The sequence below is a fragment of the Rhipicephalus microplus genome, chromosome X (assembly GCF_043290135.1).
Source record: "Rhipicephalus microplus isolate Deutch F79 chromosome X, USDA_Rmic, whole genome shotgun sequence".
NCBI classification, from domain to species: domain Eukaryota; kingdom Metazoa; phylum Arthropoda; class Arachnida; order Ixodida; family Ixodidae; genus Rhipicephalus; species Rhipicephalus microplus.
In genome coordinates this window covers 16,538,529-16,565,797 of record NC_134710.1, presented here as the reverse complement: position 1 = coordinate 16,565,797, position 27,269 = coordinate 16,538,529, and the positions used below count along the sequence as shown (strand labels likewise).

The window sequence follows — 27,269 nt, the reverse complement described above, 5'->3', positions numbered from 1 at the left end:
ACTGTGACAACGCGCAAGCCATGATGGAGAACTACAGTACTCCCGATACCAAAATCACGTCGTCTTTTTCGGCACCTATCTCACTGCTTAAGTAGGACATTGTATCATAACATAACCCCCGGTGCTGAAGTATCGTCTCGGTGCTTTCTATGAAGGTGCCGAGTGGTAAAGCTTAAGGCGACATACATGAACAATGTCTGTAGGCAGTGAAGGGGAGAAGGTGGAAGACTCTAGAGGGGCTATCTCGTAGGTCACTGAAGCCAGTTTTATTTAACAACTTCTTGAGCTTTATTCCATCAACTAAGGATATTCAGTTATATGTGTACGTGGACGATATTGCTTTCTTTGCTAGTAATACCGACCTTCAATCCCTATACCAGAGTCGACAAAATTATTTCAATACGATAGAAAGATGGCTAAAAAATATTCGTATGACCGTGAACGTAAAGACAAGTGTACTTATTGCACTATCTTTTCTGTAGCCTATCAACATCTCGTTAATATACAGTAATGAGCTCATTCCGCAGGCGAATTTCCTTAAAAATATTTGGGCATCCTATATAATGACACATTAAATGTGAGAAGCCACATTGATGATGTGTACTCCAAGGCAACTTAAGCCATGGGCTGGCTACCGAAGCTCGCAAACCGTAAAGTGGATTTAAGAAGAGATGTGCTCATATTGATATATAAACTTTATGTGCGGCACATCATGGAATTCGGATGTGTATTATTTTCTGGCGGTGCAGCTTATAAAATGAGACCCGTAATACTGCTGCAAAAAGAAGCGTTGCGTTTGTATCTTGGTCTACCAAAATTTGTTGCAAATAACGTGTTGTATATGGAAGCTAGCCTACCTTATCTGCTAAATGGGTTTAAAACTCTTACTGTGCAAGCATTCTTAAAGATATACAGTTCACACCAAAGACTCCTATTTTACGTTTACATTCAAGAACCGGCTTTATTTTTCGAAACACATTGGTCGCGACTACACACCCCGCAAATAATATTTGCACAAGCGCTTTTACAGCAACTGAATGTAAAAATTAAACATATTGGTCCAGTACATAACCTAAAGTCATTGCTTAGCATACAATTTGATGATATATTTCCTCATAACGCGAAACAATTGGTACATAGGTACTTAATTGACCCGTTAGCAGATTATCTAGCTCACCTAGCGATAAGCAATATCATTGCGACTGATGCATCTGTGTCAAAAGAAAAGGCTGGGGTTGGCATCTTCTCTTCTTCTTTGGACTGGTTCTTCTCGATTCGACTCCCAAATTATACCCCTGTATTTATTGCAGAATTATTGGCTATTGTTCTTGCCCTACGCAAATTGCCCTCAAGCGAATCATTAGCAGTTATCATTACAGATTCGTTATTAGTATGTAATGCACTTTCTGCGGCAGCAAATGCAGAGCTGATGAATACGTTTCGGCATTTAGTACCGAAAAACGTAAAAAAAACTGCATTTGCTATCCCCATCTGTGGGTGAGTGCCATCCATCTGAGGTCATCAGCATCAGCATCAGGTCACAACTGTCACCTGGCTCACTACGCGGTAGGGCCCCGTGTTGCGGGAGAACAGTTTTTTAGAAAGTCCAACGCACCTAGTCGGAGTCCACAATAGCACAAGAAAACTCGGATTAGAAGAAACTTGGCGATGATGGAAGTGGTAACGCTGCCGCTGCTGATCTTTCGATGCTATATGGCGCTGACGGGCAACTTCTCGTGCTTTTCGAGCTCTGGTGATAGGATCACGGGTGTATTCAGTAGTCAAATTGACGGCTCTCGGGAAGATGGTGTCAAAAGGTAAGGTTGGATCACGGCCAAACACGAGATAGCAAGATGAAAAACCAGCTGCATCGCGGCGTGAGGAGTAATAGGCAAATGCAACGAAGGGCAATGCAATGCCCCAGTTCTGGTTGTCAGATGATACGTGAATAGAAAGAATATCACTTAAAGTCCAGTTGAATCGTTATATCAGTCCGTTTGTTTATGGGTGGTTGGCTGTCGTAAATTCATGATTTGTCTCGCAGTAGCGAAGCAGGTCGTCGATAACTCGGGAAAAGAAATAGCGGCCACGATCTGTGTGGAGTTGGCGTGGGGTGCCGTGATGAAGTATGACGTCGTGCGAGAGAAACTAGGCAACGTCAGTAGCACAGCTGGTTGGTAGAGCCCGTGTAATGGATTACCAGGTTGTGTGGTTCCTTACAAGAGCTATCCACTTAGTCCCAGAAGTGGACGCAGGGAAAGGGCCTATAAGATGTCAAGTCCAAGTCAAAAGAAGAGATCAAAAGGGACGTCAAGTGGTTGGAGGAATGCGGCTGAACTCATAGAAGCTTTTTTCCGGCGCCTATCTCACCGATTAGGTGTAACATTGTACCACAACATAACCTTCGGGTGCACACGGGAAAGTAGGCGTTTAAGATTTATTTACACAGCGCCAACGCGCAAGCCAAGATGGAGAACAAGAATATGCCCCATACCAAAATCAGGTCGTCTTTCTCGGCGCCCATTTCATAGATTAAGTGTGACATCATCTCATAACACTATTTTGATCGAGAAATAGTACGCTGGCTAACGCTTTTTGAATCATTTTTCCCTGCATTGTGCAATACCGTGAATAGACGAAAATACTATTGCACAAGAGTGGTACTATCTGTGTTTACGATGTTCACAGCCAGCGCAAGGCATCTTCATGTCATAAATCCCTAAACCTGGTAAAGTGTTGTCTTTTAAACTGAAATAACAAATTTCCTTAGCACTTGAAGTGTAAAGCGTGAAGGAAGCGCTTTTAAGTAAAGCGCTTCGCACTTTACTCACACCGCTTGGAACGAAAAAGTTGGCGAGGCAGAGGCATTTAAATGCGCCAGCATCACTTTCTGGGTACTTTGGCCGTGGTGCCATCTGACGGCTCACAGCACAGCGCGCCCGCGAGGCCGAAGACTATCTGGCCGATCAGGTGCACTCAGTGTACACACGTGATTATTTTTACACCATGCTCTTATCCGATACAGGGGATTGGCCGAGAGTTAGGTGAAATTTGTTCTTGTTTTCTTTTTGAGTGTTTCTTCAGAATACTTCTCGTATAAGCTAGGAATAGGTAATACAACGAACTTATTACAGAATATTAGTATTTAAATGTTTAAAAAATAAAACATTTAGCTCAATAGTCTGTTAGTCTGACTGATAAATTCCTATAAAGCATAGTAAAGAACATTCCTCCTACAGTAGCCTAGAGTAGAGGCGCTAAATGAAAGAACAACTGATTCAGATATTTCCAGAAACAAGTTTCGAAGAGGTGGTGCTACCAATCTTTGCCTCAATGACGTGTACTGGCGACAAAATAGAAATATTCTCTACTTGTTTCCTCCTCCTTACAGAAGAGACACAAAGGAAACAGCGCTTGACTTGCTCAATGCAGGTGAAATTGAGGGAGGTAACCTGGCTGTGAAGTTTGCTTATAGTCACTTCCAGTACTCTCGACCAAGATAACTTACTGTTACAGGAAATTATTAGGTGCTTATATTCTGGCGAAGGTGTCAAGACTTCGTTTAAAAAGCATTTTTTAATGTTAGCATGCGAAATCATTCAAATGTACTGTATGCTGTCAGTGGGAACACCGAAATGATTGGCACCAAAAGCGCCACCTTTGCTACAAAATCAGCGCTTTCGTTTAAAAACAAACCCTTGTACCCTGGTACTCATTAAGTGGAGATAGCAAAGGTGCGTGGTAACTACTATTTTGAAGAGCAGAAAAGGCGTTTTACCACATTCAGAGAAAAAAAGAACACACAGACAATGAGTCAGTGGCAATTGCTACTTCTGTGTTTAAACTGGGCCACTTTTGGAGAGCTAACATTATGGCTATAAATTAATCTGAAAAAGTGGCATAAAACCAGTTAGTTGTGAAAGAAAAAACTACTCAAGTTCAGGCAAAAAATATTCCTATGCCTGCTTTTCCTCAGTTTGCAATGAATATGTTGCAATAACTGCATTCGCTGGCAGATTATTTAGATGCTCTTGTAAAAGTTCATGTGAATTCCGTGACGTTATGATTTTGCGTGGTTTGGAAAAATATCGTGGTGGATAATGTCTTTTAATTTAAATTGCATTCTCAAAGGACGCACCTCACAAATTTGTACATTTAGGGAGTCGAGCAGTGTTTCTACAAGTATGAGTTGTGGCTTGCGGAATCTAGGTCAGTGCTCGGAGAAAAATGAATCGGGATTGGAGATGACATTGGTACAGTATGATTAGACAGTGTTTGATACAACCGTAAGAAAGTCTACAGTGTTGTAAGTCTAGACAGGGTAAGTCTAGACAGTGTTTCGTACAGCCATAAGAAATAGGTTGAATTGGTTGAACAGTGACGGTGTTGTTCCTTCCAGATGCAATACTGCATTTTCCCTACATTTGGAAGGCCTGAGGACAGCCCCAAAGCCTATCACTCCAAAAGGACTAATGGCCGAAGCTTGTATGCTGTCGCAACGGAAAAAAGAACACAGCCGAATTCTAACACTGGTTGTAGGTATATTTCGTAGACCATCACCTATTTGCAAGTTCCGTAGACTCTCACGCCGCCCCACGGCCACCAGCGTAATTTTTTCAAAGAGTATTGGAGTAACGGTGGAGCGGCAGCACTCATAGCTTGTGCATGTACGTATTGGCTGGTCTGGGGCTTTCACCGGAACGATTCTGTTGTTACCGGGCGCACAAAGGTCACTGCAATCGTTGCACAGTCTCCGTTTGCGTTTGCGAAAAGGGTGCGCTTTTCAGAAACAGCGAAGTAGCAACAGCGACGCTTATTTGCGTTCATCTGAACCTGCGAGTACGTTTTGCGCGTCATTTGTGCTTGAGAAAAGCGAGGCATGTTTTGATCTGCTTGCCATTCGGTGCGTGACCTTCCCATTTGTTGCTTTCGCGTTGATTGCTTCGCCTTTGCGGCAAAGCTATGACTTTTTTTTCAAACATGCGTCACAAATATCGGCATTGCGATAACTTAGCGAAATCTTACACCGGTAACAATCCGCTCTAAATTTAGAGCGTGCAAGGAAATACAGAAGTGTTGTAAAACTATTTGGGGTTTTGCGTGACAAACCACGTAATGATCGTGAAGCATGCCTTTAGTGGAAGGCAACGTGCATGTAGATCGCACGCCACAAGTGATGTGTTTGGCATTCAGCACCTTGTCGTCTTCAACGAGGTATCGTATCCGAGTTTCTGAATCGTCTATAGGTGGCGCATACTATGGGACGGAAAAAAGAAAGGAGCCATTGCGGTGCAAAAAAAAACAAAAAAAACTGCAGTGCAGGCCACACATGTCTTCAGCGACTGCAATACTCTCTGTGGACGCCATATTGAACTGTACTGTGCAACCCCTATAGGTGACAAAACTTGCAAATTAACTATGGCACATACTCACTTCAGGTGTAGCTCTTCTTCGTCGTCAGCCACTTAATGAAACACAAATTCGCACAAAATTCGCACTTGCAAACACTTGTTTGCAAGTGTTTAGCGGATACAACATTTCTCCGAAGAATGACGTATGATAACACAGTGAATGCCGGCCTATAGTATAGCACACATTTTAAGATTTATGGCGTAGTGCGTAACCAGAAAATCGGCTTCCAGCATTTAACTAGAGTGCTAATTAAAGGATCTGAAAGGCCACTCTTGCAGCTTCTGCTGTGACTGCTGTTCGTTCCGCGTAGGCATCGCAATTCTTTGCGGAGTACATGAGACCTCAATCCTACAACAGATACTCTACTTTGCGCAAAACTACTTTAGGTGCCATCTGTCGACTCTGTATATTATATCTAAAATCATCAAATCTACTTTTGTTCAGGGCTTCGTCCCTCTGCCACAGTGGCGCAAGTGTTGCCGATATGCCTCGGAGGATGTCAATGAGGGATCAAAAATATTTCGTTCATACAGCTAATAATAACAATACGTATTATCTAAATTGCTTTATTTTGATTATTAATAATTATTTTTTGCAAACTGTCTGCCTCAACACAATTTTATGTACTGATTTACGAATTTACTTCCAATATTTGCAATTTTGTTACATATCACTTCTTCCATCTTCAAATGGACAATATTTACACTAATACTAAAGAATTTACTTTTATAGCTACATGGTTCAGCAAATTCCTCGCGTGAGTGCGAGTCACTGTGCAAAGTTCTACTAGCAATAGCCACGGGCGCTGGCTTATTCAATTGTCTAAATGCTTTCGATATAGCCACACATACGTTTTTGCACATGCTGTTCTCCTGCAGCACCTTCTTTCTTCTGGCTTGTATGACGCACGTTTAAATTTTATCGTTTAAGTTTTGTCCTCTGGTACTGCTCCACAGTGCTCTTTGTTTTCTCGGCGCAATCAAAAGCTTTTTACAAGGTAAAGTCCCTTTTAGCGCACATGCGCTGTTGAGCAAGCTCGTTTCGAATACCACAGACGAAGTGGTTCGACAACGTAATATCCAGGAGGATCGCAGTGATTACGGCGTTCGTTGTCGCCATCGCCTCCGCCGCGAGCAGTGCCCCGGCAGCGATTTCACAACCCGCGGCGAGAATGCGTTAAGTGGCAACCTAAGCAGCGGTTGACTCGTCTGGTTGTTGGTCGCGTCTCTGGAATTCGCAGTGATAGTACAGCTCGGATGGGCATGGGTCACATTGCTAATCGATAGTTTGGACAATTTATTGATCTGGCACTTCTCGTGGGCTCTTTCGTGCGACCAGTGCAAGGGCGGTTTAAAACGGCTCCCGCCCGCACAAAGTCAGGAGCAAGGTTCACTTCTTCTCGTCGGCTATATTGCAATTCGCCGCAAAATACAACCCTGGGTGTTCAATTCATGACGTCCTGGCCTTCCCCGAGAAGGGCTTGATGTAAGCTTGAAGAGAAACCATTGGCAGTGAACCATGCCCGTGTCTTCGCCATATAAGTTCTTGCTTCCATCATCGCCAGTGCAACATATGTCTGCTTGTTTCTCACATTAGAGAATACACGATGACAGTTGGTGTGTTTTCGAGAGAGGGTAGCATGCCTAGCCACATGTGAGGCTGATCGACCCTCTGGCGGTCAACTCTTGTACGACCTAAACCAAAAATCATGCACGTCACTGAATCAGAGACTCACAAACACCGCAATAGAAATGTGCAACAAGAGCGCCATCACTGTGCCCACAAAAACAGCTCATAATAAAACTCAGCTCTATTCTGTCTCCCTTTTATTTTGGTTTGCGCAGCAGGCAATGTTTCGAATAACACTCACCGTTGTGCCCAGTTGCTGCAAAAAAAAACTGTTTAGCGTTGTAATTATTTGAATATAACTTATCCAAATAGCCCACGAAGCTTTTTCGTGGAGTGAAATAGGATGTGTGAAAGGATGGTTAGAAATTTGTAGTAAACAGTTGAGGAAGGCCTCGCTTACATGCGTGCGTGAGTATACACCTTTTAACAGGAAGGAAAAAAATACCGTCATATTGGATAGCATGGGGGAGTAAAAAGGCTGAAGTCAATGCCTCCACAGTGCATTTTAGCTGCGAAGCATTTTATGAGGGAGCTTAATCCGGTGGCGTAAGCCTGCATAAATTGGTGCGCTCTCGACACCGAAGTCATGAGGCTGGTTAGCCCGCCTTCGGTTAACGTTACCGAGTGCATGAGCCCTACTTTCGTCGCGAGGGTGATCAGCTGCCACGCTTCGGTCATATTGGTTGGCCCTCTTCGCTAGCTATGCTAGACTATAGACAGTCATATTTGCAGTGATATATATTGCTCTTACCAGCAATGGGTGTCGCGGTACAGAAGGTTTTGCTTTAGCCTGTGGCTGTGAGCGTTTTATATTTGCTTAAGCATCAAAATATCATAAACAACTATCATTAAAAAACAATAAACCACTATTTTCACCATTGCCCCAATGCGTCTGCTTTGGTTAGACGTGTTTGTTCATTAGAAAAAGATAACGTAGATGCTTGACATTTTGCATTACACTTGAAATGCCTACAATTATTCTTAGCCTCAGTCACATGAGTCACACATGTATCTTGTGTTTTGACACACATGCTACAGCTTAGGATGCATCAGGAATGCAGATACTGAAACCGACTTGTTAACGGCATTATGATACAAATAAAATAGAAATGCTATCAGTTGTTCCGCGTATGAATACAACCGATGAGCAACACTCCTTCTAAATGGAACGTGAACGACTATGCACCTGATCTTGATGCTGGCGTTCATAAAGTTGGTAGGGTGGGGAGCGGCTGAGGAGATCGTCTGTTCTACTCGGTGGTGAAAACGACAGAGCGAGTGAGTAGGCGGTGCGCGCTGCGCAGCGTGAGCCAGCCCAGACAGGCAACGGACACAACAGGGTGTAGTGGAACCCCGAAAATGCCACGGGGTTGAAAACGACAGGGCGAAGCGATGGTTTCGCGTTTTCAACGGTTTGAGGGGAGACGGCAGAGACAAAGAAAAGTGGAGAGGGATACAGGAGGGAGAGCGCTGTGAGTGGTGATGCGGCGGGGCGCTACGACGATGACGGCGATGATGACAACGGCGGTGTCCTGACCTGGGGCTTTCCTCCTAAAAAATTGCGGGATGCTTCAGCTTCGCCTGCAAAGGTGTGAGCTTCACCTTCAATCGAGCGTCGTGCGCAGCGTCTTCTTAACTGCAAACCTGCTTAGTTCTCAGTGGATGCTTCAGCCGTACCGTGAAAGAACGAACAACGGTGCTCGTAACATTGGCTGTTTCGAAGAATCATTGAATGCCTATTGCAAGCCCAGTTTAGTGCCTACTACGCCATAAATATTTCTTTTGCGAATCAGCGCAAGACTCTCCATGAGTTTGTAGGGCAACGTGCAAATTAACGCAGCTGTTAATTTTGTTGATGGTCCTGCTCCTGATGATCAATAAATACGTCAGCGTTTTGTTGTGGGTTGGCGTTTGAAACAACTACTTCTTGCTCAATTTACGTATTTTGAAGCCTGTCGCGATGCCACTTTTCTGCTACGCAATATATGATGCGTTAACGAGACTCCTTCTACTTCATGGCATTCATGTAGCGAGTTTTTTTAAGCAGTTTCTAGGAAATGCTGTGGCTCTGTGGTTATACATACTTGAGACGCAGAAAGCCCGAGTTCTTTCCTCAGTAGGACCAAGAAAAGCTCATTTCACGCGCCCCCGCCGGTGCCATCTATGACATCGACGGCGGCGTGTGAAATTGGCTCCTTACCACTACCGCGTTGAAATAGTCCGTAAGATACCTGCATCTTCGATACTACCCATCCCCTGAATATACGGGAATGTACCAATAACTATGCTGCTTTGTTTGAACTACAGCTTGCTTGTGGCGACTATGGTTGAGAAGTAAATCATTGATTTGTTTTTTATTCTCAATATCATGTTCTTTCTCAAAGAGCGAGCGGGAGTTTCCTTTGGTAAAAATTTTGGTGAATACATCACTGAGTTGGGCATCCCCAGTTACGTTCATTGGTTCATTGTTTACGCCAAATTTGGTAATGTACATATACCTGGATTACAGTTCATTGGTTAAGTCAAACTTGGTTATTTATATATGTCTGGATTTACGTTTATTTAAAATAAGGTTAAAGCAAGCGGCAGAAATATTCTGTCCGACTGCAGTATTTCTCTCCTTACTTTGGTGGCGTTTAGCCACAAGAAGACACAAGAAGGAGACAGTCCTGGATGCCTGATGTAGGTGAGAATTAACAAGATTTCCTAGAGCCCAGATGCGTACGCAAGCACCGTCTGTTTTGTGGTATTTATTTATTTATTTATTTATTTATTTATTTGAAATACTCTCAAGGTCAAAACAGTTTGTCATAGATGGGACAGGCAAGTACGAAGAGATAGATGAAAAACAAAACAAAAGAGATACATAAAAAATCTTGTCAGGTGAGTACAGTTACATGTATAATAAACAGAAAAACGTCAAGGATAAGACCAATATAAACACTGAATATACAAAATGTACCACTCAATTGAGTAATTCAGGTATGAATATATAATAAAAAATTACAAGGGCACGAGCACCGAGCACCAAACAAGATAAAAAAATGACAAAACAGATGGCAGAATTTCACAATTCTTGATAATGTTCCCAAGAACACGTTTGAAAATAATTGGATCACGCATTGTTACTACAGATAATTGCAGATTATTCCATTAGACTGAGGTTTTAGTAACAAAAGACCGTGCAAACGTGACAGTGTTAGAAAGTGATACCTTACTTTATGACAATGAACTCTACGAGTAGATTCATATGGTGGTGGTCGAACGAAGAGTGATCGGAGAATGTGTTGTGAAAATATATTTTATGAAAAGGTGAAATGCGAGCTTGCTTCTGGTAAATGAAAAGTAGTGGGATGCTTAGAAGAGTTTTATTTTTGTTAAGCTTCCTGTACTGTGAATATTCGGTAATATAAAATGGACAGAGTGATTTTGCACTGCTTCAGTTGTGCCAATGAGGATCTTAAACAGAAGATGCATACTCTACCTGAAGATGAATATACGTGGTGAAAAACAGTAGTTTTACTGAAGTTATAGTGAGAAAATTATGTCCTTTGACGTATCCCAGAGTACGGTTACTCTTGGATATTAGGTGTTCAACGTGATGCATCACATGTGATGTAACAGACTTAAGAAAGTAGATATCAATCACATATCCTGGGTATGCTGCGTTAGAGCATGAAACCCACATGTATTGGCATTTCTTAATATGGAGCTCAATGCGCCATGTGACGCACCAGTTGTGCACGTGGTCCAGACTGAACTGTAGACTAGTGAAGTCATAGGTAGCAGTTATTCATTGATATATGACACATTCGTCTGCAAATGAAGAAATTTGGGAGGACATGTTATTGGGTTGGCCATGTATATAAATTACGAACAGAAGAGGACCCAGAACGCACCCCTGAGAATCTCCGGATTCAACAAAGGCCATATCAGACACGCCATCATTGGTGGTGACAAATTGAAGCGAAGAGAAAAGAAACGCTCGAATTACCAGTTAACGATTGTAGAATATATATTTAGTACGCTTATTTTATGCAAGAAGAGCAGATGATTTACTTTGACAAAGGCTTTACAAAAGTAAAAAAATAAATACACAGTCACTTGGAAAGCCATCATCATCATCATCATCATCTTGCTGATGATGATGACTGGGATAGCCACAGTAAATGTAAGTGTGCTGGTCATGAGTAAATGAAAGCAGCTGTGTTTTGCAAGAGACAGATTTGCGAGACCCACGCTGAAAGTCATTGAAAAAATATTGTCTTCAAGAAAGTTTACTAGGTGAGTAAAAATGACGTGCTCCATTATTTTGCATTGTAATAAAGTTACAAGTATTGGTCGATAGTTACGAGGACTTTGAGTTTCACCAAATTTAAAGATTGACACAAACTTTCCTATATATCTCTCAGTCCGGGGGTAATGAGGCAGACTGGAGTGAATGTGAAAGGATGTATTCTCATGTGATAGAGCAATACTCAATAATATTTCTCAAAAATTTTGAGGTGATACCATCAGCTCCATAAGACGAGCTCAGTTTTAAGTTTCTTATTATTTATAATGCCAGTGGACTGAAAAAGATTAAGGGCTTGTTGGAGGAGAATTAGAAGGGGTCACATGTGGTAGTTCATTACCGGGCCTCGTGGATGAAAATGACTGGATAAACGGATTAATCAAAATGGTTGCACATTGTTGCCTGGGTACAGAATCACCATTAGTTGTGGTTAGAAATACAGTTTGCGTATGTTTAGTCCTAAACTGTTTCCAAATACCCTTTAGGTCACTTTTCAGCATTTTAGGAATTGTAGTGTTGAAAATTGAGGTCTTAGAGGTATTTAGTGCTGCTAAATAAGTGTAAGCTGCGTTTTTATAGGGCTCCCATTTATGTTCTCATTGAGAATGCTTTACAATGCGAAAAATACGTTTTTTTATTGTTATAAAGACGCTCCAGTGATCTGTTGTACCATGGTATTTGATGTTTGAAAAAGCTTGCCTAATAAAATTAATTATTTCTACACTTTTATTTATTTTCCTCTTGAACATTAGCCCGTTCAGCTCTAACAGGCGTTTGTCAAAGTTTGTCAAAAACTGATTTGAAATTATTGTGAGCTCACTAGTAATAGCATCAAAGTTCCCTATCCTCTACTCTCCTATTGTTTTGAAGCGGTTGCGTGATGGCGACATTGATAGAGAGATGAAAAAATGTAGAACGCCACTTAGTCCTGGTGAGTGAACTACAGAAGAGAAGAGATCAGTAGATGTCGTGGTGACTAAATCCAAGAGAGATTACGTGGTTTTTTTTACGCGTGGAGGCAAACTGACGATCTGGTGCAAGTTGAAATCGGTGCATGATTCATTGATGCGATTAGCTTTGGATGAGGAAGGCGGCAAAAACAGACATGATCCTGATCAGCAAATACTCGGAAAATTGAAGCCACCCGTGATAATAATCTCAGCCACTGGAAAAAAACCTGTCACTTGACTGAAGCAGTCGTACAGGTTGTTGCTAAATGACGGAGCGCGGCAACAAACTCTGATGACAATCTTCTGGAAGTTAACACTCAGGCAACACCCCACAGATTGAATTTCACACTTTTTTTGGAATAGGAAAAGACTCATAACACTTTTTCACAGCCAGCAGAACACCCCCATTATTAGTGTTAGCACGATCACATCGGTAAATGCTGTATGATTTGTTGCATTGACGTAGTTCGGAATCTGATACATTTAAAGTTAGGCATGTTAAAGTTAAAGCAATAATATCAGCGTCACAGTCTTCTACTATAGGCTGCACACTTCACTGTTCTTCGAAAAGTAACTACGAATGTTAGTAACACTGACGTGTCTGCTTTTTTTTGTACGTCACTTGCCCCTTACGTCATGCTATCGGCGTGCTGCCGAAACTGCGCAGCGAAACCTCAAATACTGGGTAGGAGACTCGTCAGATCCACTGACACCGTCAACTGGCATCACTTCGCACACAACGTCATCGGTGGCGTTGTAACTGTAGTACCTACCATCAATTACTATTTTCTTATAATTTAGCTTGACAGGCACGTTTCAAGATTCTGCATAGATGATGTTTTTTTCTTGCTTGACGTGTCGCTGGCAACTGTCTTCACTAACAGTACTTCTGTTATGTTTAATTGTGTTCGTTTCGATAGTAGTTGCTCTTTGCTTTTGTACGATTTGAAGGTAAAAATAAGTGGTCGTGCCTTACTCAAAGAAAACACACCAATACAATGTGCACGGGATATGTGCTCTCGTGTAATACCGAGTGTCCACCTATTTGCGAGCAAGTCAATAACTTCTTCTTCTGATTGGGGCGCTATTTCTGTAGCGATATCTGGTACGTTATAAAAAAGTAGATTATTACGACGACAGCAATCTTTGGCATCGTCTAACCATGCGCATAAAGTCGCGGACTCTTTCGCATGCAGTCAACGGTTTCATGACGTTCATCCACTACACTGTGTCATTTGTCGAAGTCGGTTGTCTGGGTTTCTACACCCTCTAGCCTCACTATTCATTCATTCATTCATTCATTCATTTTTATTTTCTTAAGGACCCCACTCGGGGGTATTACATAAGGGGTAGATACACAGGAAAAGAGAACATTTGAACACATTAGTTTGAACACTATTATGTCAGATATGGCAGTAGACATTGATTTCTGTTGTGAAGTTTGCTTCAAAACAGTGTCTAGCGTTGACTTTTAGTTACCCTTCATTCATATAAACCATTCATCAACGTCACGCACTGTTTTTAAAATTTCAGCCAGTGCCTCATAATGCTGATCTTTTTGAGGACCAAGGTTACACTCAATGTCACCACACAGCACTAAAAGCAATAAACAGAAGGGTCGCACAATAGCTTCAGGGGATGGAAGCACAATAAAAATCTATCGCCTGATTTAAAGCAGAAGTATGCAAGCTGGGAAAAGCAACTGACCTGCGGGACAAGGAAATAGGTTCGTAACAACTTCATTCTAGCCGTGTATTCATGCCCACTGTCGGCCACGTCCCATGTACATGGCTTTCACTCGGCAGCAATCTGCGTTGAAATCGTTGCTGTTGCGCAGTGGAACGGAAGCAGCCAGGTCATTGGGGCGCATGCGTGGTGAAGCAGCGGGGTGTCAGCGTGCACCGTCACTGATGTGAGAGGATCCGTGAAACCAGCATTTCTACACATTGGAACACGGCAACTTCCATCAGCAAGCAGGCCCGCGATGCAATCAGAGCTGAAGTTTCAGTTCTGTAGTCTATCGGTACACTGGAGGAGGTAGTCCGAGAAAACCGGGACGGACCAGGCCATATCACTCGGGAGAACCTGACGGCTGCAGGACACGTCGCCGACTTGAGGTGCGATGTCGTGCACCCAGCCGCAGTGGCACTCAGCCACAGATGAAGCTGCGGGACGAAGAAATAGGTGCGTCCATATCCGTGTGTCCATGTCCATTCACGGCGACATTTCCTCAGAGTTTGCTTTGGTCTACTACATTCTGTGTAGTGTGCATAAAAAAATAAACTGGAGTGAAAATTGAATTGAAATGAGTGTATACCATCAGCCTTATCTGCTCAGTCATGCGTTCAGAAAAAAAATGTGACGTCGATCATTATATCATTTATCTAACTGCCATGTCCCGGGCTGGACGCTGGTGTGATATTATTAAAGAATTACAAGTGTGTATTTTACCGCTGCTTTTGTTGTCTGTAGTATGCCGACAATGTTGCATTTTCATTCAAGGTAGCTTGTAAGCTATTCATGTCTTTGCGAGTTGAAGACGAACTGCGACTAGCGCTTGTTCCAGATTTCGTATGATCCGATGAACTCCTGGCATCGCTAGGGTGCTTCTCGACCTTGTGCAAATGACGCGATTCTGTTGCAATAGGTTTGTTTCGAAGAGATGTACTTAAATTTGTGAATTGGCCACAGACAAGCCATGATTAATTTTTTTAAACATAACCAGATGATGAAAAACTAGACAATTTGCTCCAATTAGGTATTTGTTTCTTCATTTATAGAGGCATTGGTGGCTGATGCATACCTAGTTATTATGTATAACCTCTTTCACATGTGAGCAACGGGTTTTCAGTATTTGTATTTTTGCGCGTAAAATGAAAATTGGGCGGTGCAATATGTTTCATTTCAGATTTCCAGTGCATTAGAAAATGATTTCTCAAGCGAAGCGCAGTCCTACCTCAATATCTCCCGCCTCGCACAAATACTTGCACGTTTTAGAGACGCCTTCAACGTATTCCTGTTTCAGCCACCGGGTCGTTTGAAAGGCGCTTCACATTTAAAAAAGTTAATCTGCGATGGTTTGCCTAACAGTGGCTCACATACCACTTTCGCATCGGAACTTTTTGCCTAGCCGGATGCTTTCAAGGTTTGCAATTAAAGTGGACTAGTTAAGTAAATATTCACAACACCAGAATTAAGCAGACTAACTTCAGGCAACAGTCAATAACACGCGTTTGTACGTGTCGTCATTCAAGCTCGTTGGCATAATTGTAAGCTCTCAGTAGATACAGCTGGGGCACTTTGTGTATCGTGCCACCCACCATCCGCCGCCGTGGCCGACAATCGAACCCGCTCTTGGTTGAAGGTCGAGAATGCCTGCAGCAACTGCTTGATGGCCTCAAGAAACAAAGTGATGGTGTAAGGTTTAACGTAAATGCGTAAAATACAAAGATAGTGCCCCAGAACCGTATACATACGAGAGAGGTATCTGAAGGTGTCCCATGTAGTCAGGACGACGTTCGTTTGGCTGAGAACTCTAGGGCAAGTAAGCGCAGTGTACGGTGATCACGCACGACGACGATAACAATAAATAGGCTAAATTATGATGACGACGACGCGAAAAGAATAAACGCGCTGCTTGTGTATTTCATATAGCCGTTTTCTTTGACTGACTTGTGGTATCGCATGCTCATGCATTTTTTAGGGGGAGGGGGTAATTTTTAGTGTGTTATGAAAGTCACAGCGTCAATCTGATTGTGCGCTTATGGGCTACTTTTTTCTTTATTGTTGTCTGGCTCGGTGTCTCCAATAAATAACATTTCAAATTATCTATGATTTTCTATATTTTTTTAGAAATAGGTTTGCCAGCAATTTTTACGCCCTACAACATTTCGATGTGAACAGCTTCCCAACGACTAGGATATCATGCAAAGTTAGATAACAAATGAATCTTAAGTGCACTTTACAAATGACCTATAGTAGTGGTAGTGTATTTCTGCCTTGTTATATAGAGGTCGTCTACGAAGAAGACAGCCACCTTACTGCCACAGCAGTTTTTATGAAACTCCTGTGTTCTTCAAAGAACAGTGGTATCAAGCTACCTTCACTAAAATACTAACTAACGTAGTCGAGAGTTTGGCCAAATTTTGTCTGGTCAGACATTGTATGAGATGAAACATGGTCACTCACCATATCTGATGAATAACTCAATACTTCACGATAGATTCACTGAATACACGCAATAAATAAAACGGTAATTGATAACAGCACCCTCAACCAATTTTAGAGACATGTTCTTGTACTTAGGAACATGTCAACCGAAAGAAACTCGACAGGCGTGTTCTCAAAAAGCTATCACGCCAGATGTGGCCCTCACAGTGTTGATGCATGAGCTAATACAAAGGACGGTATGCCAGGGATAAAAAAAATTCATCGAATAAATTTTACATATAATATTCTCTAATTTCCTAAAAGGCGCTAAATTGGCATTTTTGGACATAACATACTAGTTAATGATATAAAATACCAGTTTGGAAAAATCTAAATAACTTCGTGTTCAACGATGTAGGAGTAGTTTATTTATTGCTCGTTTATTGTGCTAAGGGTCGAGTGCGTTGGCTTTTCATTTAATTTATTTTTATGTAGTATCGTTTGTACACAGTAAAAATTTTTTACACCCTTATGGGTGTAAAAAGGGTGTTTTCAAGATTTACACCCTCTTTGAATGAATTTAACACCCTTTTCTTTGCTGGTACACCCTCAGAGAAGGGTGTAACGGGAAAAAGGGTGTTATTATGCCGTTCGTGAGGGTGTTGAAGAACAGAAGGGTGTACACCTATAATTGTTGGAATAAAAATTGTTCCGTTTAACGTCCCAAAGTTGTCATATAATCATTAGAGACGCTGTACCGAAGGGCTCCGAAAATTTAAACCACCTGGGGTTACTTAAGGTGCACCTAAGTCTAACTACACAGGTCTCGCACTCTTTCTCGTCCATTAAAAATGTGGCCGCCGTGAACTGCCGGGATTCAATCCTGCGACTTGCGGGTCAACAGTTCAGCACCATAAGCACCAGACCACCGGCGTGGGAGTGCACGTGCAAGAATCGAGCTGCATCCATGCTTGCAAATCAAATACCACGCATAGCGCAAGGAATGCATGCCTTTCCTAAGATAACAATGTCGCAGGGATGAAAAAAATCAAGGAAATGATTGAGGCATTGACAAATTTTACAAAACACTAAGAATAATTGAGAGAATGTAAAAGAGACTAACTTCTTCTCGCACTGTATGATTCGACATGCTTTGCCGCTTTATATCGTCCACATTATATGTGAATAAATGAATGGGCTACTGTCACGATCTACGGACAGCACATATTCATGTGTAGAAGCAATTGAGAAAAAAAAAGCTTGAATTTATTACAAAAAACCCTTGCTCGGTCAAAAGCCGTTCGAGTGCAAGTTGTTTTCACAAGATTATCGAAGACGAGACGTGCTTGGTTCAAAAAGAAAACAATGCACTACCTTCTGCAACCATGCGGGAGCACGGGAAGTGGTTTTTTAGGTGAAGAAATAAAGGTCAGAGAGTGGCACGGTCAGTGCACGCAGCGCCTTTGCGAAGCGAAGGGGAGAAGGGTACGAGAGGAGGAAGAGACACGCCTCTCGCCCCCCCCCCCTACACACACACACACACACACACACACACACATATATATATATATATATATATATATATATATATATATATATTGTGGGACACTGCGACCCACGCCGTAAAATTTGTATTTGCTATCTATTCTCTTTGACATCCCCTCGGGGGGGGGGGGTGTATGAGGTGATCAGCAGGAGGCGCTGCAACCCCCGTCGAGTTAAAAAACTTACGTCGAGTTACAGTGCCCCCTCTCTATTTCTCTATGTACCTATAGGGATTTACATTGCCCCCTAAGTGACCAAGGGTTGCCCCCGCCCCCCTTCCCCCGTGGTGGGCACGCCTATGCATAGGCACCATCAATCATTGCAATAAAATTTTGTGTGTAAATGTGTGCGTCAACCATAGTACATTTCGAAGTCAAGAACATGAGTGTTTTAGGTGATTATTACCGCTGTTCTTCATTTGTTAAAAATGCATTGTACCTGCAAGCGTTTCAAACTTCGCGCGCCAAAGTCACGTGTTAATTTCTTATTTCGTTTTTTCGTGAAAATAAAATTAGTTTTTCTGCTTTGTTTTTATGTTATATATATTTCCGTTTACTCTTTATACTTAACCGCATTACTTAAGCATTTTATTGCGCCTTTGTACGTCTGCGGAGCTGTAACCCCGAACTTGTTTTGGCGTGCTCGCTGGTCGGGCGCTGCAGCTTGTCGGTTCTGCATCGTTTTTTCTCGTTTTTTGAGGTGTGCTTGCGCGCTGCCTTCGTGTTTTGTGTTCTGCCGGTGCTGCCTATTACGAAGATGAACTCTACTCAAGCGAGGACGTGTGGCGTCGCATTTCGGAACACTCGCCAGGTACGTACCACGTTCCTGCTGTCGGCGCTTTGTCAACACCGAGAGCGTGATAACGACGCCATGCTACGTTTTTCGTTACATGTGGGCGATAAGTGAAGTTCTTTAACGTAGCGAACCTGTTTGTGTGTGTCATTTCATCAGGATGAAGGCGTTTTTGTAGGAAGTCAAGCGTGGGCGAGCTTTTCCTTTCGATTCAAGCATGCTTCGGTGTGTGAAGCACATGGCGCGTGCCTGCGCAGTGGGAATTCGGCGGCGGATTTGTGCGAGTTGTGACGGCGCTCGCCTCTGTCGGCAGTGGTGTTGGCAGGGAGCCCTGCTCGCGATGGACCAATATTTTGGTTAAATAATTGTTGGACGAAGACGGCGTTTGTTAGCTGTAAGCGTTGATTACGCCTAGGGCGCGTATGTTTGGATCTCTTAACTTGAGGATTTTTTTTTTTTGCATGCCTGTTCATATTGTGTGCTACAGGAGTCAACGGGTTCATTTGTTGTACGTTTCATACGTTGTACGTCCAAAGCAGTTTGAAAAGTTTCGTATGTTGTACGCCCTTTTTTTAAACTGCTATCAGAAATTGCTGCGGGCAGCCGAACGTATGCCGGTGTATGCATCCACGCCGGCACGCATCTTTGAACTACCGTGTTATTCGAGTTCGCGTGCAGCATGCTGCCTCGTCTTAGATACGGCTCGCAAGGCTTGCACGTATGTACGCTTACGTGTTTATGCAGTCCGTTTAGTCAAATCTGAGCTTACGTTATACACTCGCAACATAGGTTGTCTGATGCGTTCGGAACCCATGAATTTTGAGCCGTTCGTTAAACTTGAACTGTATTTCCGAACAAAATTTTCATGGCTTATTGGGGCCGAATAACTGTAGCTTAACTGTGCGAGCCCTAATTCGATCAGTAGTTCATGCGGTAGAGCACATTTTATTTTATTCAGCTTGTTTTCGCTATGCTTAGATTTCATTGTTTTGTGGTGGTTTATTAAATATTGTATGTGCCTCGCCAAAACTTTGTGTTCAAACTTCGCTAAGCAATTTTACTTGTACGAACAGTAAGAACAGTTTAGACCATCACCTCCAATGGCATTTAATAACAGATGACAAGCTTATGCCGATCTGGTCAGAAACACACATGAAAACATTGAAAAACCACACATTGGCCTCGAATAAAAGCGCAGTCTTTGTCACTTGTGAATAGGGCTTTTGTGTGGGGGCCAAAACGTCATGATTTCAATTAGGGTCAGCATGTTGTTTTGTCTTCACATCAGATGACAAGCTTCAGTAAATTCTATAGTCATGCGCTACAGTTATAGAAGGGATCTGTGGTGTTTGGAGAAACAAATATATCATTTAACGCTCAAAACTTGCAATAATGTTATACATCATAGTATGCATACATAAGGCATGCACGTGTTGCTGTGAAAATGGAAAATTGGACAGTATGTTCATCTGACAATCATGAATATAGACTGCATGTTTCCAAGCTGTTGGCATTGACGCAATTACACAACTTCAGAAATCAGTCTCGTCAAACGTTTATTGTGTATTGCTAAATCGTGACCAATGCCTTCCAGTATTCTTGTTACTAGAGATCGTTGCAGAAGCTTGCATGCTTTATTGGGATGGTATTTAGCTCAAGATGGGTGCGTTGTATTAGCACTTCCACATTTTTTCCCATTATTTATTAGACAGCCTGTAATGAGGGGTATGTTAGGGATGAGTGAGGGGCACTGCCTTTTTAGCCACCTGGAATCATTAAATTAACAGCCATAATTTAGCAGTGGACAATAGTAATTTAGTGAAACCAATTTTCTTCGTTATCGGCATAATCGTTCTAATGTAGGCAGCCGAAAGAGAGTTGCATTAGTTGTGTTCAAACTAAAATTCGTAATATAACTTTATGTGTTACCTCCAATGGATACTTGATCAAAGTGCATACCGTCATGTACGCACTGCCCTATTATTGAATTGGCATGTATACGCACTATGCCAGAGCGCTATTCAAGTATATTTTGTGACAGATCTGTTATGTGAAAAATGCATATTCTTTCGTAAGGTTGCAGCTATGTTCGCCAAAAACATTGAGGATGTTTTTGTTGTAGCATGTCTGGTTTTCGTACATCCTACTCTTTTAAAACAAAACTTTCCAGATCATTCTAAATTGAGTTCCAAATTCTGCTTCGCTAACAGACACATCAGTAAATTGTTTTTTTGTTTCTCTCGCAGTCTATACATGCTCGTCGTAGGAAGAGAGTGTGGGAGACGTCTGGACTAGCCCATCATCCAAGGCTGGCTCGTGGAAAATTTGACTGCTGGTGCACATCAGTGGCGCATGGCTTCTGTTTCTTCTGAAAAGCGAGCTGCAGAGAGCCACCTGGTAGCTGTATTCAAGGAGCACAAAGGTTCAGGGTGTTCAAAGTTAACCCTTTTGTTTTTCCTTAAAAGAGAAGTCAGCGCTGTAAGTTATCTATGTAAAGCCACCTCTGCTGATAGCTATGTATCGAGGAGGATGCAATGTGAGACAATAATTATCACTGTCAGCGGTGCCATTAAGTTTTATTAATCAACTTAATAGTGACCACAGCAGGAGATCATGTATGTGTTAAATATTTGAGCCAGTCACATTTCTACATATTGTCACTTGTAAGAATTCTAGCATGCCTGTGCTCAGATATCCTGCTGGAAATTTAGTTGCGGCTTGCATTATTATGTGTGCAGGACAGTGAGCACTAGCACAGACTCTGATTTCATGCATTTAATCTGACCGTCGGTGGAAGGCATGGGCAAACATTAAAATGGTTACTCTTGCTATTCGCTGGCGATAGCAAGAACCGACTGCTCGTTCCGCTATGGAGTGATATTTTGCTAAACCTCACTGCCTTGCATGCGTAATCATGAAAAGCAATATTAAACTTTCAAACGGGATATCTAGGAGCATAAACATAATCAAAAAAGTTTTCCAAGTGGGACTGTGTAGAAACACGACTGCCTCCAACTTTTTAATGCAAACATACCTGCTTATTTGCGTTACTAAAATTTCAATATTTTTGGTTGATAGGCCAGATGACAGCATTATTTTATTACTTTGTGTCCCCCTGGACACAATCTGCCAAGGTGTTTTTCTGTTCCTAAGGCTAAAATTCAATGTAACTAGGCAGTGCATTTAAGAATGTGTCAGTGCTGCTTACTGAGCTCTTTATTGGATATTTTGTTTTTTCCAAGATCTACTGAGTGTGTTGCTCGCCAGACTTGCATGTCATGTTAATTGATGCCTTATGTGCAATTGGCCATTTAGAAACACTTCTTGTGTTGTGATAAAAAGTAGCACATTAATGATTTTATCTTCAGTGTAACCTTCACTGAATATTCTATTTTACTATATTTTTGTCACTGTAGTTATTTCATTGCCTTTGGGAAGTTCAATTCATAAGTACAATCAAGTGTTTTCCCACCGTCATACTTCATCGTACCTAACTTTGCCAATACCAAACCATGTCGGATATTTTACAGTGATACATACTCATGTTTAACATTGTTAATGATAACTGATAGAAGGCATACTAGAATATTGTAACGTGAGTCCTTGGATCGGAGGGTTGAATGGTGAATTTTTTCAACTACATAGTAATATCTGCTTGCTTTATTTCATGTCAAGTGTAATGAGAATAATATTTACCGAGGTTAACGTGTTAAAACCATGATATTATTATCAGGGACACTGGAGTAGAGGGTTTCAGATATTTTGACCACCTGGGGTTCTTTAAATCCATCCACGTCTAAGCAGACACGTGTCATGCATTTCCTCCTTAATCGAAATTGCAGCCACCACAGCCATGGTTTGATTTTGTGGGCTTCAGTTTAGCAGTCAAGGGTTACTTGAAGCGTATATTAGTTGTGGGCTGTGGTCTTGCTTCCATGATGCATCTTAAGTACAGCAGTTTGGTGCCAACCAGGCATCTCTACTAGTGCACTGGTGTTGTGTTTTTGCATTCGTAATTTACTGCAATATTTAACTATTTTATCAAGATGCATTTCTGAGCAGCTCTGCGAAGTGTGTGCTGGTGCTTATTACATTCCTAATTTTTTGTAAGTGGTAATGATTGTTGCACGTATTCTGAGTTAGATATGAAGTTACGAATTTTCCTTCTTTTATACTCTGTAAGAGTGTAAAGCCCAACAAGTCACTCTGTTATACTTTGCATATTGTACATCAGATGGCTAAATTGTGTGTGCAGAGCTTATATAAACAGCCCATAGTGTTTCGAATGCCTTGAAAACTGCCTTAGGATCAGAAAAAACTTGTGAAGAGTGGGATAGTCTGGGTGAACAGTGGAAGTTCCTCAGATAGGCTGGCTGATGTTTCGATAGGAGGACTTATGTTCGTCAAAAGTGCCGTTTCTTCTCATCCTTGGCATGTTAGCTTTAAGGGGGTTAGTAGAGATGTCATCTCCTGGTGGTGGTGCGTGTCTTTGTTGGCAATTGCCGCCGGAAAAGAAAAAAAACTAGAAAGCAAACAAGTGCAGTCCTCACTTCATTTCAAGTTGACTGGTAGCAATTCACAATGTTCTCGGAGGGTAGAGAAAAAAATGGAAACAAAAAAGAGGAAACACGCAAAGTAGGAGCGGTGTGCTGCCGCTACAGAGGCAAAAAAAGCGAAGAGCTTTAAAGTTTGAAGCCAGCAGACAGTCCCCGCGTTTGGCCATCACAAAGGGTTGCCGACGATAAAGGCCTATGCTGTTCTCGAACATCTATGAGTGGGACTCGTAAGAAAGCGGTTACGAAAAGGCGCGAAAGAGAAGCAGGCAGCTACCTTTAAATGCTAAGATTTCAAAGGTAAGCGACAACAGATGTGTTCGGAAGAGAATGTGTTTAATTGGGAAAGTCATTGGTTAAAATATGCTTTCACTATCCCCGTAGGTGGCCCGCTCAACAGAATAGCCTCAAGAATTTGGCGGCATGTTGGCAGAGAAATAGAGAAATTCAGAATGCAAAGGAAATAAGCATCAACGAAAGAAAGGCAGAAAGAAAGGAAAAAATTAAAAAAGGCGGGTTGGAGGTAGATGACACGCTAGTGTTAACAGACGAGGAAAGGAAAAAAGAGACGCATAGAAATTTGTGGCTTGGCAATGACTTAAGGGTGCACGGTAGTAGTCTTTTTTGAAGCGACAAAAGAAGAAAGAAAGCTGTGGTTGAAAGGTTCTGGCAAATAAAAACTTCGTAGTTGTGTGTGTATAGACACATGTATATCTATATTTATAATTTAAAAAATTTCGAGAGAACATCAATAGTACACTTGTAGTCTAGGAGCGATTCCATGTAATACCGGTTATGTCTATTTGAAGGTTGAACCTTTCTCATTTCTAAATGCTGTCGTAATTATGCTATGGCTTTCAGCGATTCCAAATTGCGACGTGCTACATTGATTCGTGATCGGTGTAGGTGCTTACATTTCTGTATCAAATGTCATTCCATGTATTTCTTCTCTCATAGTGAGCAGAAATTCGTAGAACATAAAGCTATGCTTGGTCGAAATTGTGGCCCTGTTGGTTGAAGTGACTGGCTACTGCTTTTGGTAAATTGCGTTTTGTGTCTGCACAGTGGTCGTTCAGTCTTACGTGAATTGGCTGCCCAGTTTTGCCTATATATTGTCTGCAGGTGGCGCACTTAAGACAGTATATTAGGTTGTTCGAAGTGCAGATGAAGATCGATGGGACCTTGTGAATGTAGTCAAATTTTGTGCTTTTTAAGTTGTTAGCCAGCTATATATTTTTACAGGTGGAGCATCTGGGCCGGCCACAGGGACCAGACGTCCTAGTGTTTGCTTTAAGTTTTGCGGGAACTAGAAATGCGTGGCACGTGGCTTGCAACGCTAACTTAAAGACATGCTTGTTCACGCAAACTTAGACTAGGACGTCTGATCCCTGTGGCCGGCCCAGGTGCTCACCCTGCAAATATATACAGCCGGCTACCAACATAAAAAGCACAGCATCTGACTACATTCACAAGGTCACATAGAGCTTCACCTGCACTTTTAAACAACCTAATATACTTTTCTGAGTGTGCCAGCTGTAGAAAACAATATATAGGCGAAAGTGGGCCGCCAATTCACGTAAGACTGAACGGCCACCGTGCAGACACAAAGCACAATTTACCGAAAGTAGTAGCCGGTCACTTCTACCAACAGGACCACACTTTCTAAAAAGCAAAGCTTTATGTTCTACAAAATAATTTCCGGTCACCACGAGAGAATAAATACATGAAATCATAATTTATACACAAATTTATGTCCCTACACTAATCAGGAATCAATGTTGCACGTGGTAATTTGGAACCGCTGAAAGCCATTGCATAATTGCGGCCATATTTAGGGACTAGAAACGTTCAACCTTCAAATATACATAACTGGTATTACATGGAATCACTCCTAACCTACATATTGTAATAATAATATTCACTCTAAATTTTAAAACTTTAATTATAGATATACATGTGTCTATATACACACAACTATGAAGTTTTTATTTTCCAGAACCTTTCAACTACAGCTTCCTTTCCTCTTTTGTCGCTTCAAAAAACACTCCTACCGTGCACCATTAAGTCATTGCCAAGCCACAGATTTCTCTGCGTCTCTTTTTCCTTTCCTCGTTTGTTAACGCTAGCGTGTCGCCTATCACCAATCCGCCTTTTTTTTTCATTTTTTCTTTTCTTTTGTGTTTCTCTCGTAGTTGCTTATTCCTTTTGCATTCCGAACTTGCCTATTTCTCTGCCAACATGCCGCCAAATTCTTGAGGCAATTCCGTTGAGCGGGACACTTATGGGGATAGTGAAAGCATATTTTAATCAATGACCTTCCCCAATAAACACGTGGTCTTACAAACACATATGGTGTCGCTTACCTTTGAAATCTTGGCATTTAAAAGTAGCCGCCTGCTTCTCTCTTGCGCCTTTTTGTAACCTCTTTCTTATAAGTCCCATTCATAGATGTTCGAGAACGGCATAGGCCAATCAGCAACCCTTCGTGATGGCCAAACGCGGGGACAGTCTGCTGGCTTCCAACTTTTAACCTCTTTGCTTTTTTCGTGTCTGTAGCGGCCACCCATTGGCAGCACACCGCTCCTACTTTGGGTGTTTCCTTTTTTTTTTCTTTTTTTCTCTACCCTCTGAGAACATTCTGAATCACTACCACCCAACTTGAAATGAAGCAAGGACTGCACTCCTCTGCTTTATAGTTTTGTTTTTCAGGCTACGATTGCCAACAGGGACACATGCCACCACCAGGAGATGACGTCTTTACTAACCCCCTTGAAACTAATATGCCAATGATGAGAAGGCTAGGCACCTTTGACGAAGATAGGTTCTCCTATCGAAACTTTGGTCAGCCTATCTGAGGCATTTCCACCTGTCGGCCCTCGTTTTGGTTTTGTTGTGAAGAGTGTGTTTTTGAGAAATGGATGCTGTCTCTCTTACCAAGAAAGATGCTGAAAAATAAAACTTGCAATTTTAATATGTGGTGAAGCTTCATGGGGTGCGGGCTGATCTGTTAATCATTTTTCTTCGGCCACTGACCTTACCTGTTCGAATATTGGCGGTAAAATGCTCCAACTGTAGTATGTATGAAATATCATAATAACTGTGTTTGCTTTCAGTTGAGAGAAAACCTGTGTTGTGGTACATGTACTTGACATTTATCTTACGCCAATATATGTCTGCTTTTAGGAAGTGGGAAAAGATATTTATCAATAAGTGGAAACGATGTCTGCCAGAGCAGCTCTGTTATTTTTGTATAATCAGAAAGTTTGAAATGAACTAGGTGAGGCTGAACTCGCATGGTTTTGCGATACCAAGTGTAACTGCAAATTAAGTTGCTGAAATATGTATATGTCTGCATCCTGCATGGGAAGTGTGCACTGTTACGGGTAATAATGTTTTTTGAATATAATGTGTTCGTGTGTCTACACAAACGTATGCATACCAAGCACCTTTGCTGTATCGACTCACTGAGCCACCAATTGATATACCCCAGATGTTTATGCTATTTAACACTAAATATTTGTATTTAATTGTATAACTATAGAAGGCAGTCTAAATTTCTATAGTCGGCTTTACAAAGAAGGCTTTGAGAAATATCATTGCATTTCAGTAAGCTTGCTTATACACACACACACACACATTTTTTCATCCACTTTTCTTTATTCTTTCTTTTTATTTACATTCTATAGGTTCTAATAACTTCCCCTGTACATTCCTTGGCATTACTGTCTGTTAGATCTCATTAATATATGTATATATATATATATATATATATATATATATATATATATATATATATATATAATGAGATCAAACAGACAATATTGCCAAGGAAAGTATAGGGGAAGTTATTAGACCGAATTGTAATGTAAATGTGAAGAAATGTGGGTGAAAAGATAACTTGCCATGGACAGGAACCGAACCTGCGACCTTTGAATAACGCGTTAC

At 41.7% G+C, this 27,269-nt stretch overlaps 1 long non-coding RNA gene across 1 annotated transcript; it reads left to right on the top strand.

Moving 5' to 3' along the window:
* The first annotated feature begins 18,508 nt into the window (after positions 1-18,508).
* Positions 18,509-26,766, top strand: LOC142777447 (uncharacterized). The gene is made up of 2 exons (XR_012888098.1): positions 18,509-18,789; positions 21,018-26,766. It is a non-coding gene; the product is annotated as an uncharacterized LOC142777447 (long non-coding RNA).
* The last annotated feature ends 503 nt before the right edge of the window (positions 26,767-27,269 follow it).